The 13,672-nt window shown below is 47.5% G+C and overlaps 1 protein-coding gene across 1 annotated transcript in view; it reads left to right on the forward strand.

The window, feature by feature from the left end:
• LOC135540387 (zinc finger protein GLI1-like) overlaps positions 1–13,672 on the forward strand; it is a 154,948-nt gene that overhangs the window by 70,535 nt on the left and 70,741 nt on the right. The window lies entirely within an intron of this gene.

Genomic DNA, 13,672 nt, shown 5'->3' on the forward strand with positions numbered 1-13,672 from the left:
GGAGGAAGAGCAGCTCCGTCTTGCCGAGGTTCAGCTTGAGGTGGTGATCCGTCATCCACACTGATATGTCTGCCAGACATGCAGAGATGCGATTCACCACCTGGTCATCAGAAGGGGGAAAGGAGAAGATTAATTGTGTGTCGTCTGCATAGCAATGATAGGAGAGACCATGTGAGGTTATGACAGAGCCAAGTGACTTGGTGTATAGCGAGAATAGGAGAGGGCCTAGAACAGAGCCCTGGGGGACACCAGTGGTGAGAGCGCGTGGCGAGGAGACAGATTCTCGCCACGCCACCTGGTAGGAGCGACCTGTCAGGTAGGACGCAATCCAAGCGTGGGCCGCACCGGAGATGCCCAACTCGGAGAGGGTGGAGAGGAGGATCTGATGGTTCACAGTGTCGAAGGCAGCCGATAGGTCTAGAAGGATGAGAGCAGAGGAGAGAGAGTTAGCTTTAGCAGTGCGGAGCGCCTCCGTGATACAGAGTAGAGCAGTCTCAGTTGAATGACTAGTCTTGAAACCTGACTGATTTGGATCAAGAAGGTCATTCTGAGAGAGATAGCGGGAGAGCTGGCCAAGGACGGCACGTTCAAGAGTTTTGGAGAGAAAAGAAAGAAGGGATACTGGTCTGTAGTTGTTGACATCGGAGGGATCGAGTGTAGGTTTTTTCAGAAGGGGTGCAACTCTCGCTCTCTTGAAGACGGAAGGGACGTAGCCAGCGGTCAGGGATGAGTTGATGAGCGAGGTGAGGTAAGGGAGAAGGTCTCCGGAAATGGTCTGGAGAAGAGAGGAGGGGATAGGGTCAAGCGGGCAGGTTGTTGGGCGGCCGGCCGTCACAAGAAGCGAGATTTCATCTGGAGAGAGAGGGGAGAAAGAGGTCAGAGCACAGGGTAGGGCAGTGTGAGCAGAACCAGCGGTGTCGTTTGACTTAGCAAACGAGGATCGGATGTCGTCGACCTTCTTTTCAAAATGGTTGACGAAGTCATCTGCAGAGAGGGAGGAGGGGGGGGAGGGGGAGGAGGATTCAGGAGGGAGGAGAAGGTGGCAAAGAGCTTCCTAGGGTTAGAGGCAGATGCTTGGAATTTAGAGTGGAAGAAAGTGGCTTTAGCAGCAGAGATAGAGGAGGAAAATGTAGAGAGGAGGGAGTGAAAGGATGCCAGGTCCGCAGGGAGGCGAGTTTTCCTCCATTTCCGCTCGGCTGCCCTGAGCACTGTTCTGTGAGCTCGCAATGAGTCGTCGAGCCACGGAGCGGGAGGAGAGGACCGAGGCGGCCTGTAGGATAGGGGACATAGAGAGTCAAAGGATGCAGAAAGGGAAGAGAGGAGGGTTGAGGAGGCAGAATCAGGAGATAGGTTGGAGAAGGTATGAGCAGAGGGAAGAGATGATAGGATGGAAGAGGAGAGAGTAGCGGGGGAGAGAGAGCGAAGGTTGGGACGGCGCGATACCATCCGAGTAGGGGCAGTTTGGGAAGTGTTGGATGAGAGCGAGAGGATACAAGGTAGTGGTCGGAGACTTGGAGGGGAGTTGCAATGAGGTTAGTGGAAGAACAGCATCTAGTAAAGATGAGGTCGAGCGTATTGCCTGCCTTGTGAGTAGGGGGGGAAGGTGAGAGGGTGAGGTCAAAAGAGGAGAGGAGTGGAAAGAAGGAGGCAGAGAGGAATGAGTCAAAGGTAGACGTGGGGAGGTTAAAGTCGCCCAGGACTGTGAGAGGTGAGCCGTCCTCAGGAAAGGAGCTTATCAAGGCATCAAGCTCATTGATGAACTCTCCGAGGGAACCTGGAGGGCGATAAATGATAAGGATGTTAAGCTTGAAAGGGCTGGTAACTGTGACAGCATGGAATTCAAAGGAGGCGATAGACAGATGGGTAAGGGGAGAAAGAGAGAATGACCACTTGGGAGAGATGAGGATCCCGGTGCCACCACCCCGCTGACCAGAAGCTCTCGGGGTGTGCGAGAACACGTGGGCGGACGAAGAGAGAGCAGTAGGAGTAGCAGTGTTGTCTGTGGTGATCCATGTTTCCGTCAGTGCCAAGAAGTCGAGGGACTGGAGGGAGGTATAGGCTGAGATGAACTCTGCCTTGTTGGCCGCAGATCGGCAGTTCCAGAGGCTACCGGAGACCTGGAACTCCACGTGGGTCGTGCGCGCTGGGACCACCAGATTAGGGTGGCCGCGGCCACGCGGTGTGGAGCGTTTGTATGGTCTGTGCAGAGAGGAGAGAACAGGGATAGATAGACACATAGTTGACAGGCTACAGAAGAGGCTACGCTAATGCAAAGGAGATTGGAATGACAAGTGGACTACACTTATCGAATGTTCAGAACGTTAAGCTTACGTAGCAAGAATCTTATTGACTAAAATGATTGAAATGATACAGTACTGCTGGAGTAGGCTAGCTGGCAGTGGCTACGTTGTTGACACTACACTAATCAAGTCGTTCCGTCGAGTGTAATAGTTTCTACAGTGCTGCTATTCGGGGGCTAGCTGGCTAGCTAGCAGTGTTGATTACGTAACGTTACGTTAAAAGAACGACAATAGCTGGCTAGCTAACCTAGAAAATCGCTCCAGACTACACAATTGTCTTAGATACAAAGACGGCTATGTAGCTAGCTAGCTACGATCAAACAAATCAAACCGTTGTACTGTAATGAAGTGAAATGAAAATGTGATACTACCTGTGGAGCGAGGCGGAATGTTGACCGGGTTGTTGAAGTTCAATTCGGAAGACGTTGGCTAGCTGTTGGCTAGCTAGCTAGCAGTGACTCCTACGTTAAGGACGACAAATAGCTGGCTAGCTAACCTCGGTAAATTAAGATAATCACTCTAAGTCTACACACTCTAAACTACACAATTACCTTGGATACGAAGACAGCAAAGACAACTATGTAGCTAGCTAACACTACACTAATCGAGTCGTTGAGTGTAATAGTTTCTACAGTGCTAGTGGACGTTAGCTAGCTGCTGTGCTAGTGGACGTTAGCTAGCTGCTGGGCAGATAGCAGTGTAGACTACGTTAGGACGACGAAATACTATAATTACGCAATTATCTTTGATACAAAGACGGCTATGTAGCTAGCTAAGAAGAAATTGCTAAGATTAGACAAATCAAACCGTTGTACTATAATGAAATGTAATGAAAAGTTATACTACCTGCGGACCGAAGTGTAGATGCGACCGCTCGCTCCAACCCGGAACCGTAGCCGGTGGTAGTCGTTAAATAAATAACGTCTCGAACGCGGTTTTAACCAATCAGCATCCAGGATTAGACTTTCCTGTTGTATAATCCTTCATCAGACAGGGTATGTGGTTGAAATATTTTCCATCTGGGGTTATGTGACAATACCAAACACAGTATTTCAGTGTTTAGTAGTCTAATGTTTGATTCAATTCGTATTCATTGTGTTCACACTCTCACAGCTGTCGGCTAAATGTGGAATGTAGTTACTGTGGAGTTACTGTAGTTACTGTGTAGTTACTATAGTTACTGTGTAGTTACTGTAGTTACTGTGGAGTTACTGTAGTTACTGTGGAGTTACTGTAGTTACTGTGGAGTTACTGTAGTTACTGTGGAGTTACTGTAGTTACTGTGGAGTTACTGTAGTTACAGTGGAGTTACTGTAGTTACTGTGGAGTTACTGTAGTTACTGTGGAGTTACTGTAGTTACTGTGGAGTTACTGTAGTTACTGTAGTTACAGTGGAGTTACTGTAGTTACAGTGGAGTTACTGTAGTTACAGTGGAGTTACTGTAGTTACTGTGGAGTTACTGTAGTTACAGTGGAGTTACTGTAGTTACTGTGGAGTTACTGTAGTTACTGTAGTTACAGTGGAGTTACTGTAGTTACTGTAGTTACAGTGGAGTTACTGTAGTTACAGTGGAGTTACTGTAGTTACTGTGGAGTTACTGTAGTTACAGTGGAGTTACTGTAGTTACTGTAGTTACAGTGGAGTTACTGTAGTTACTGTGGAGTTACTGTGGAGTTACTTTAGTTACAGTGGAGTTACTGTAGTTACAGTGGAGTTACTGTAGTTACTGTAGTTAGTGTGGAGTTACTTTAGTTACAGTGGAGTTACTGTAGTCACATGTGGAATGGCGTTCAGTGTTTTCCTTATGTTCATTTAGCAGCGGCTCAGCCGTGAAGTGTTAGGCCACACAAGCTCACAGAACGGGACCACCGAGTGTTGAAGCGCATAGCGAATAAAATTAATCTGGTCTCGGTTGCAACAATCCAAACTACCTCTGGAAGCAACGTCAGCACAAGAACTGTTCATCAGGAGCTTCAAGATGTCACAAGCCTAAGATCACCATGCCCAATGCCAAGCGTCTGCTGGAGTGGTGTAAAGCTCACCGTCATTGGACTCTGGTGCAGTGGAAATTCGTTCTCTGGAGTGATGAATCACGCTTCACCATCTTGGCAGTCCAACGGACTAATCTGGGTTTGGCAGATGCCAGGAGAACGCTACCTGCCCCAATGCATAGTACCAACTGTAAAGTTTGGTAGAGGAGGAATAATGGTCTGGGGCTGTTTTTCATGGTTTGGACCCCTTAGTTCCAGTGAAGAGAAATCTTAACACTACAGAATACAATAACATTCTAAATATTCTAAATAAGTTTGTGCTTCCCAACTTTGTGGCAACAGTTTGTGGAAGGCCCTTCTGAGTGTTTAGATCCCATCAACACAGGGCTAGACAAGATCTTCTGAGTGTTCAGATCCCATCAACACAGGGCTAGACAAGATCTTCTGAGTGTTCAGATCCCATCAACACAGGGCTAGACAAGATCTTCTGAGTGTTCAGATCCCATCAACACAGGGCTAGACAAGATATTCTTGTTCTCCCATCAACACAGGGCTAGACAAGATCTTCTGAGTGTTCAGATCCCATCAACACAGGGCTAGACAAGATCTTCTGAGTGTTCAGATCCCATCAACACAGGGCTAGACAAGATATTCTGAGTGTTCAGATCCCATCAACACAGGGCTAGACAAGATCTTCTGAGTGTTCAGATCCCATCAACACAGGGCTAGACAAGATCTTCTGAGACAAGATGTTTCAGATCCCATCAACACAGGGCTCAAGATCTTCTGAGTGTTCAGATCCCATCAACACAGGGCTAGACAAGATCTTCTGAGTGTTCAGATTAGAGGTCGACCGATTATGATTTTTTTTCAGATTAACGCCGATACTGATTGGAGGACCCAAATAAAGCAGATACCGATTAATCGGCCGATTTAAAAAAAAAAAATAAAAAAAGATTTGTAATAATGACAATTACAACAATACTGAATGAACACTTATTTTAACTTAATATAATACATCAATAAAAATCAATTTAGCCTCAAATAAATAATGAAATGTTCAATGTTCTAGTCCCCCTCTAGTCCCCCTCTAGTCCCCCCCTCTAGTCCACCCTCTAACCCCCTCTTAGTCCCCCTCTATCCACCCTCTAACCCCCATCCCCCACCCTCTAGTCCCCCCTATCCACCCTCTAACCCCATCTAGTCCCCCTGTCCCCCCTCTGTCCACCCCCTATCCCCCTCTATCCCCAGCTGTCCACCCTCAATCCCCCTCTGTCCACCCTGAGAGGAGATCTGTTCCACTGTGTCACATCACTGGCCACAGGTGTCCCTCTGAGGAGAGATGGTCAGGGAGGGTAGACACTCAGATGATACCCAAACCCACACCTAGCCCCTAAGCTAAGACACTTCCTCCAAACCCACACCTAGCCCCTAAGCTAAGACACTTCCTCCAAACCCACACCTAGCCCCTAAGCTAAGACAATTCCTCCAAACCCACACCTAGCCCCTAAGCCTTCCAAACTGTGTGGCCTGTGTGATGAAACCCACACCTAGCCCTCAGGACCCTGAAACCCACACCTAGTCTGAGACACAACTAGCCCCTAAGGACACTCCTCCAAACCCACACCTAGCCCCTAGCTAGACACTTCCTCCAAACCCACACCTAGCCCCTAGGCACTGTAAGCTGAGACACTTCCTCCAAACCCACACCTAGCCCCTAAGCTAAGACACTGCCCCTAAGCTGAGACACTTCCTCCAAACCCACACCTAGCCCCTAAGCTAAGACACTTCCTCCAAACCCACACCTAGCCCCTAAGCTGAGACACTTCCTCCAAACCCACACCTAGCCCCTAAGCTAAGACACTTCCTCCAAACCCACACCTAGCCCCTAAGCTAAGACACTTCCTCCAAACCCACACCTAGCCCCTAAGCTAAGACACTAAAAAACTAAAACCCATTAGATTGTTTGTGTAGTTTGAGTCAGAAATATGGAATAACACTGTAGGACATTCTGACATTGCCATGACTCATCATCTGTCAAAGACCCCTTGAAAAAGGCAGGCAATGCAGTCTGCAGTATTCCGCCAGGCTGTGTGGCCTGTGCGATGAAGGGTTGAGTCAGGCCTGTACAATGCAGTCTGCAGTATTCCGCCAGGCTGTGTGGCCTGTGTGATGAAGGGTTGAGTCAGGCCTGTACAATGCGGTCTGCAGTATTCCGCCAGGCTGTGTGGCCTGTGTGATGAAGGGTTGAGTCAGGCCTGTACAATGCAGTCTGCAGTATTCCGCCAGGCTGTGTGGCCTGTGTGATGAAGGGTTGAGTCAGGCCTGTACAATGCAGTCTGCAGTATTCCGCCAGGCTGTGTGGCCTGTGTGATGAAGGGTTGAGTCAGGCCTGTACAATGCGGTGGTGTGTGTGGGGTCCTAATGATGCGCCGTAATGATCCTCAGCGGCCTTGTTCTATTCCCCTGCCCCCATTCCCTTCAAAACTGACACTTCTCATCCTGCTGCCTAGGCATACCCTAATAGTACACACACACACACACACACACACACACACACACACACACACACACACACACACACACCAGAGGCCAAGCCAAGACTTTTGCAACAGAGCTGCCAAGCCCCAAACATCGGCTCAGTGAGCTTCTTGCCAATTACAATCTAATACATCTCTCTCTCTCTCTCTCTGTGTGTAACATCTGGGTATTAAACGGCTTTATTAGTAATGAACTGAGGGACCACACATTTTGATGAGGAGGGTGGCGTGCGAATTGCGGCTGATGTGCATGTGTGTGAGGGGCCGTGTGTGTGTGTGTGTAAGGGGCCATGTACGTGTGTATGTGTAAGGGGCCGTGTGTGTGTGTGTGTGTAAGGGGCCGTGTGTCTGTCTGTCTGTCTGTGTGTGTGTGTCTATAGGAGTTAGTCTGTAATTTGTCAGGTGGGTATGTTCTTGAGGTTTGTTTAAGTTAATGGAAGAGGTTTAGAAAAACGAGAGCCAACTGTATCACCTGATCATCATAGACACTGCTGGTAGGTTGATTTATGTGCAATATTAAGGAACCAAGGACAAACACTCAATGCTCCAGCTGGATTTGTTGTTATAGGGCCTACTAATTCCATACAATTCCCTTTGGTTTGAAGTAAGAGTATGAAGTAGTTGTCTCTGTTTAGTTTAGAAGAGAGGCGTACGGCAAGGAGAGAGGTGTACGGTAGGGAGAGAGGCGTACGGTAGGGAGAGAGGTGTACGGTAGGGAGAGAGGTGTACGGTAGGGAGAGAGGCGTACGGTAGGGAGAGAGGAAGAAGGGAGAGAGGCGTACGGTAGGGAGAGAGAAGGTGGTACGGAGACGGTAGGGTGGAGGCGTGGGGGAGGAGAGAGGCGTACGGTAGGGAGAGAGGGTGACGTACGGTAGGGAGAGAGAGGTGTACGGTAGGAAGATGGTAGGAGAGAGGTGTAGGGAGAGGCATACGGAAGAGAGAGGCGTACAGAGTAGGGAGTAGAGGACAGTGGAGAGAGAGGTGTATGGTAGGGAGAGAGGAAGAAGGTACGGTAGGGAGAGGCGTACGGTAGGGGGAGAGAGGCGTACGGTAGGGTACGGTAGGGAGAGAGGCGTACGGTAGGGAGAGAGGCATACGGTAGGGGGAGAGGCATACGGTAGGGAGAGAGAGGTGTAGAGGCGTACTGGGGGAGAGAGAGGCGTACGGTAGGGAGAGAGCATACGGTGGGAAGAGGCGTCTGAGGCATACGGTAGGGAGAGAGAGGCGTACGGTAGGGAGAGAGAGGAAGTAGGGAGAGGGCGTCTGAGGCGTAGGGTAAGTAGGGAGAGAGGCGTACAGTAGGGAGAGGCGTCTTTAAGCGTCGGTAACGTCTGTAGGGAGAGAGGCGTACGGTGAGGGAGAGGGAGAGAGGCGTACGTCTGTAGAAAAGGAGGAGAAAGAGAGAGGAGAGAGAGGCGTACGGTAGGGAGAGAGAGGTCGTACGGTAGAAAGAGAGGCGTACGGTAGAGAGAGTCTAGGGGCAGGCGTACGTCTAGGGAGAGAGGCGTCGGTAGAGAGAGAGGCGTACGGTAGGGAGAGAGAGAGCGTACGATAGAGAGAGGGGGCAGAGGCGTACGATAGAGGGAGAGAGAGGGCGTACGGTAGGGAGAGAGGCGTCTCGTAGGGAGAGGAGAGGCGGTAGGGAGAGAGGTGTACGGTAGGGAGAGAGAGGTGTACGGTAGGGAGAGAGGTGTGACAAAGTGACAAAGTGACTAACAGACGAGCTTAAGTTGAGTTTATAGAGGTTCTTCAGGTCACTTTCCACCTTTCACAACAAGCTGGCCAGATTGAGTTTATAGAGGTTGTTCAGGTTACCATCCCCCTTTCACAACAAGCTGGCCAGATTGAGTTTATAGAGGTTGTTCAGGTCACCATCCCCCTTTCACAACAAGCTGGCCAGATTGAGTTTATAGAGGTTGTTCAGGTCACCATCCCCCTTTCACAACAAGCTGGCCAGATTGAGTTTATAGAGGTTGTTCAGGTCACCATCCCCCTTTCACAACAAGCTGGCCAGATTGAGTTTATAGAGGTTGTTCAGGTCACCATCCCCCTTTCACAACAAGCTGGCCAGATTGAGTTTATAGAGGTTGTTCAGGTCACCATCCGCCATTATGCCTTAATATGTGAAGCCCATTAGCGACCATCTAAAAGGAAACTGATGCTTGATGGTATGATGGTCAAAGACAGACAACGGTAAGATTTCGCTTTTATCAAAATTGGCCTTATATCCAGAGAAAGAACTATAACACTGTAGTAGGATCTGCAAGTGAGAGAGGGAGTGTTCTGGGTTTGTTAGAAATAAGACAAGGTCATCCCCTAAGAGTGATAACTTATGGGTATGGGGGCCCACCTCAAAGCCATGTATGTTAGGGCACGTTCTAATAGCCTCAGCCAACGGTTCGATGAGGTGGGGGCTAATTGGACAACCTTGTCTGTTCCCCCTGTAGAGAGGGAAAGAGGAGGAAGTAATCCCATTGGTAGCAATCCTAGTTTTAGGAGATTTGTTGAGTGATTTTTATCAAATTTTTAAACACGTTACCTAAACCAGACTTTTCCAAGACGCGAAAGAGATATGGCCATTCAACCCTATCAAAGGCCTTTTCAGCGTTGAGAGAGACTGCGACACTAGGTATTTTGTTTTTGTTAGCAAGCTGAATTATATCCAAGAACCTTCTGAGATTATTAGAGGACAATCTATTAATTATGAAGCCAGTCTAATCTGAGTTGACCAACAGGGGAAGACATGACTCCAGTCTCTTAGATAGCATCTTGGTGACCAGTTTACAATCTGTGTTAAGGAGAGAGATTGGTCTATAGGAGGCGCACTTTAGCGGGTTTTTCCCTTTCTTGTGGATTACAGTAATCACTGCTTGAGAGAAGGACTCTGGAAAGCATTTGTCTTCTCTGGCTTTTTTAAGTACCTCCATAAGGTAGGGGACCAACAGCTCCCTAAATTCTTTATAGAACTCTGGAGGGAAGCCATCCTCCCCAGGAGATTTATTAGAAGGTAAGGATTTAATGGCCTGCAACAATTCAGGAACTGAGAACTGTTCACTCAGGCACTCTGTTTTCCTCTGACAGGCATGGGAGGTTGAGAGAGGAGTCGATCTCTGATAGATCATCGCTTGATTGGGAAGTGTAGAGGTCTTCGTAGTATTTCTTAAAAGTATCATTAATTTCAGTAGGGTCAAAAGATATCTCATTAGTAAGAGTTTCTATGGCATTAATTGTCCTCTTACTTTCCTCTGCTTTCAGTTGCCATGCCAATACTTTGTGTGCTTTCTCTCCAAGCTCGTAGTAACGCTGTTTTGATTTAGTGATGGCCCTCTCAGCTTGATATGTGTTCAGGGTATTATATTTCAGGTTTTTACTTACCAAAAGCCTGTATAGATCTTTAGTGGGGCCTCTTTGGTAGGTTCTCTCTAGCTCAGAGATTTTAGATTCAAGGGCATTCAGTTCCACACCGGGTTCTCTCTTCAGCCCTTTAGTATAGGAAATGATCTGTCCCCTCAGATAGGCTTTCAATGTGTCCCAAAGAATGAAACTGTCAGGAGCGGAGGGTTCGTTTGTCAAAGTAAAAATATTGATCTGCTCTTTGATGCATGCACAAAATTCAGGTTGCTTTAGAAGTGTAGAATTTAGTCTCCATCTGTATGCTCCATTTACCTTGGTAGGAATGGAGATTGATAATACCAGGGAGAATGGTCACTAAGAATCTGGGGAGACACTGGATAGCTAACACTATGAAACAGTTGTGTCGATAGTAAAAAGTTATCTATGCGTGTGTGTGTCTTGTGTGGGTGTGAATAAAAACAGTAGTCCCTATCCTGTGGGTGCAACTGTCTCCAAATGAAGATCTTTCATGAATGACATGGTGAGCTTGCCGGCTTTGGTAAGAAGGGAGGTTTTATCAGAGGACCTATCAAGAACTGTATCTAAACACTAAACAAAAATTTGAATCTCCTCCAGCCACTAGCCATCCTGGTGATGCTTGAGCGACCTGAAGGAAGACATTCTGTGTAAACATATGGTCATCGAAGTTAAGAGCTCATAAATATTCAATAGGGTCCAAGACTCTGAAAACATATTCCCCTGCACCAAACAAACCTGCCTGAGGGATCAGAGATGGTGTTGTTGACTCTGAAAACATAAGCCCCTGCACCAACACAAACCTGCCTGAGATCAGAGATGGTGTTGTTGACTCTGAAAACATAAGCCCCACCAAAACAAACCTGCCTGACCAACACAAACCTGCCCGAAGGATCAGAGATGGTGTTGTTCTGACTAAGCTGAAAACATGCCTGAGGGATCAGAGATGGTGTTGTTGACTCTGAAAACATAAGCCCCTGCACCAAAACAAACAAAGAGATGGTGTTGTTGACTCTGCCCCCTGAAAAACAAACCTGGAGGGATCAGAGATGGTGTTGTTGACTCTGAAAACATAAGCCCCTGCACCAACACAAACCTGCCCGAGGGATCAGAGATGGTGTTGTTGACTCTGAAAACATAAGCCCCTGCACCAACACAAACCTGCCTGAGGGATCAGAGATGGTGTTGTTGACTCTGAAAACAAACCTAGGGATCAGAGATGGTGTTGTTGACCCCTGCACCAACACAAACCTGCCTGAGGGATCAGAGATGGTGTTGTTGACTCTGAAAACATAAGCCCCTGCATCAAAACAAACCTGCCTGAAGGATCAGAGATGGTGTTGTTGACTCTGAAAACATAAGCCCCTGCACCAAAACAAACCTGCCTGAGGGATTGTTGACTCTGAAAACATAAGCCCCTGCAAACCTGCCTGAGGGATCAGAGATGGTGTTGACTCTGAAAACATAAGCCCCTGCATCACACAAACCTGCCTGAGGGATCAGAGATGGTGTTGACCAAAACAAACCTGCCCAAACAAACCTGCCTGAGGGATCAGAGATGGTGTTGTTGACTCTGAAGGATCAGAGATGGTGTTGTTGACGCCTGAGGGATCAGAGATGGATGTGTCTACTTATCAAAATTGCAGTTCCTCTTGCTTTTGAGTTACAAGTGTACGCAAAAACTTGTCCTACCCATTCCCTCTTCAATTTCTTGTGTTCACTGGCTGTAAGATGTGTTTCTTGCCTTTAATTTCTTAAGGTATGTGTAACTGTGTTGTTGTTTGTTCACACTGCTTTGCTTTATCTTGGCCAGGTCACAGTTGTAAATGAGAACTTGTTCTCAACTAGCCTACCTGGTTAAATAAAGGTGAAATAAAAAATACATGTATAGACTCTTTTCCTCTTAAATCGGGCTGTTGAGACCTTTTACGTTGAATGTGACATTTTAGTGGATTAAGGGTTGGGTTTCAAATGATTAACCGAATGGAAATCTCTCATATGTAAATAGTCAGGAAATGTTTCAACTCTAGTTTGAACACAGAAGTGAGGTATGTGTCTCTTTAGGAAGGAAACAACAATAAACATAGAAAAAAGAAAACACAGAAACCCCACCCACCCCAAATGTCAGACTAAAACAACAATCCCAACAATCAAACATGAAGACACTTGTAGGGATATGTTGCTGCTCGCTTTCCATCTGGCTCTTACTAGCTAAACCTTGGCGTCAACTAAAACCTGCAAGCTCTCTAAGTTGAAAACAAACGTTGTGAATAGATATTTATGGCTGAATATTTATTGCACACATTAAGGGCTTCTTGAGTCTCTTTTCGGGCGAGGAGAAACATAAATGGGGGGAAAGCGGTGGACTAAACCAACATATACTCTTCTGTAAATCTAATAAACGGGGAAAAAAACGGTTTGTTGAAAATGTACAAATCAATTATAGTGACCGGATAGCGGGGTCAACAGATCCAAATTCCAAGAAGATATCAGCGGTTCAGTCCCAGGATGAGAAAAAACAAACAAACTGCATCTTATCCCCCAGAGAGACCGTCCTGGTTCGGATGCTGTTCCGTTCTTTGAGAAAAGTGAACACTTCTCCCGGTGTGTTGAAGAGATGGCTTCGGCCTTTGTACTGAACTTTCATCTGCGCAGGGTGGATGAGGTAGCCTGTGATGTTCTTCTCCTTCAGGGTGGATGAGGTAGCCTGTGATGTTCTTCTCCTTCAGGGTGGATGAGGTAGCCTGTGATGTTCTTCTCCTTCAGGGTGGATGAGGTAGCCTGTGATGTTCTTCTCCTTCAGTGCTTTGGCTGCAGGTCTGAACTGCCTGCGACGTCTGGCGAGATCCTCACTCATGTCCGGGAAATGGCTGGCCCTCATGCCATCAGTGGTGATGTCCCCTTTGGCTCATGCGAGTTGCAGTATCTTCTCTCTGTCCTGGAAACAGAGGAACCTGATCAGGATGGCCCGTGGGGGCTCATCTGGCCGGGGTTTTGCTGCTGAAGTTCTGTGGGCGCGTTCGATTTCCAACGGCTTGGTGAAGTTGATTATGCCTAGGATATCCTGGATCCATTGAGTGAAGAAACGGACCGGGTCACGGCCCTCGCTGTCCTCTTTCAATCCCACCATACGTCTACTCTGGTTCTCCATCTGATCTACCTTGTTTTTGAGATAGGCATTGTCCTTCTGCAGTTCTATCAGAACCTGGTCATGTCGAGTGACGGTATCTTCAACTGTGCTAATGTGCAACTCAGCCTCAGTCATTCTCAAAAGGAGATCATTCATGGAGGATTTCAGGTCGTCAATGGAAGAATGGAGTTCAGCCGATTTCTTGTCAATTTTCATAGAAGACCTCTGTTATCACCCTGAATTTCCCGGAGGAGAGTAGCGAGCATGTCGACCGGCTCGCAAGAGGCTGCTGAGATCAACAGTCTGGAACTGTCGTCTGAGTTATGAGGGCTAATGCTAAT

Source organism: Oncorhynchus masou, chromosome 5 (assembly GCF_036934945.1).
Source record: "Oncorhynchus masou masou isolate Uvic2021 chromosome 5, UVic_Omas_1.1, whole genome shotgun sequence".
Lineage (NCBI taxonomy): Eukaryota > Metazoa > Chordata > Actinopteri > Salmoniformes > Salmonidae > Oncorhynchus > Oncorhynchus masou.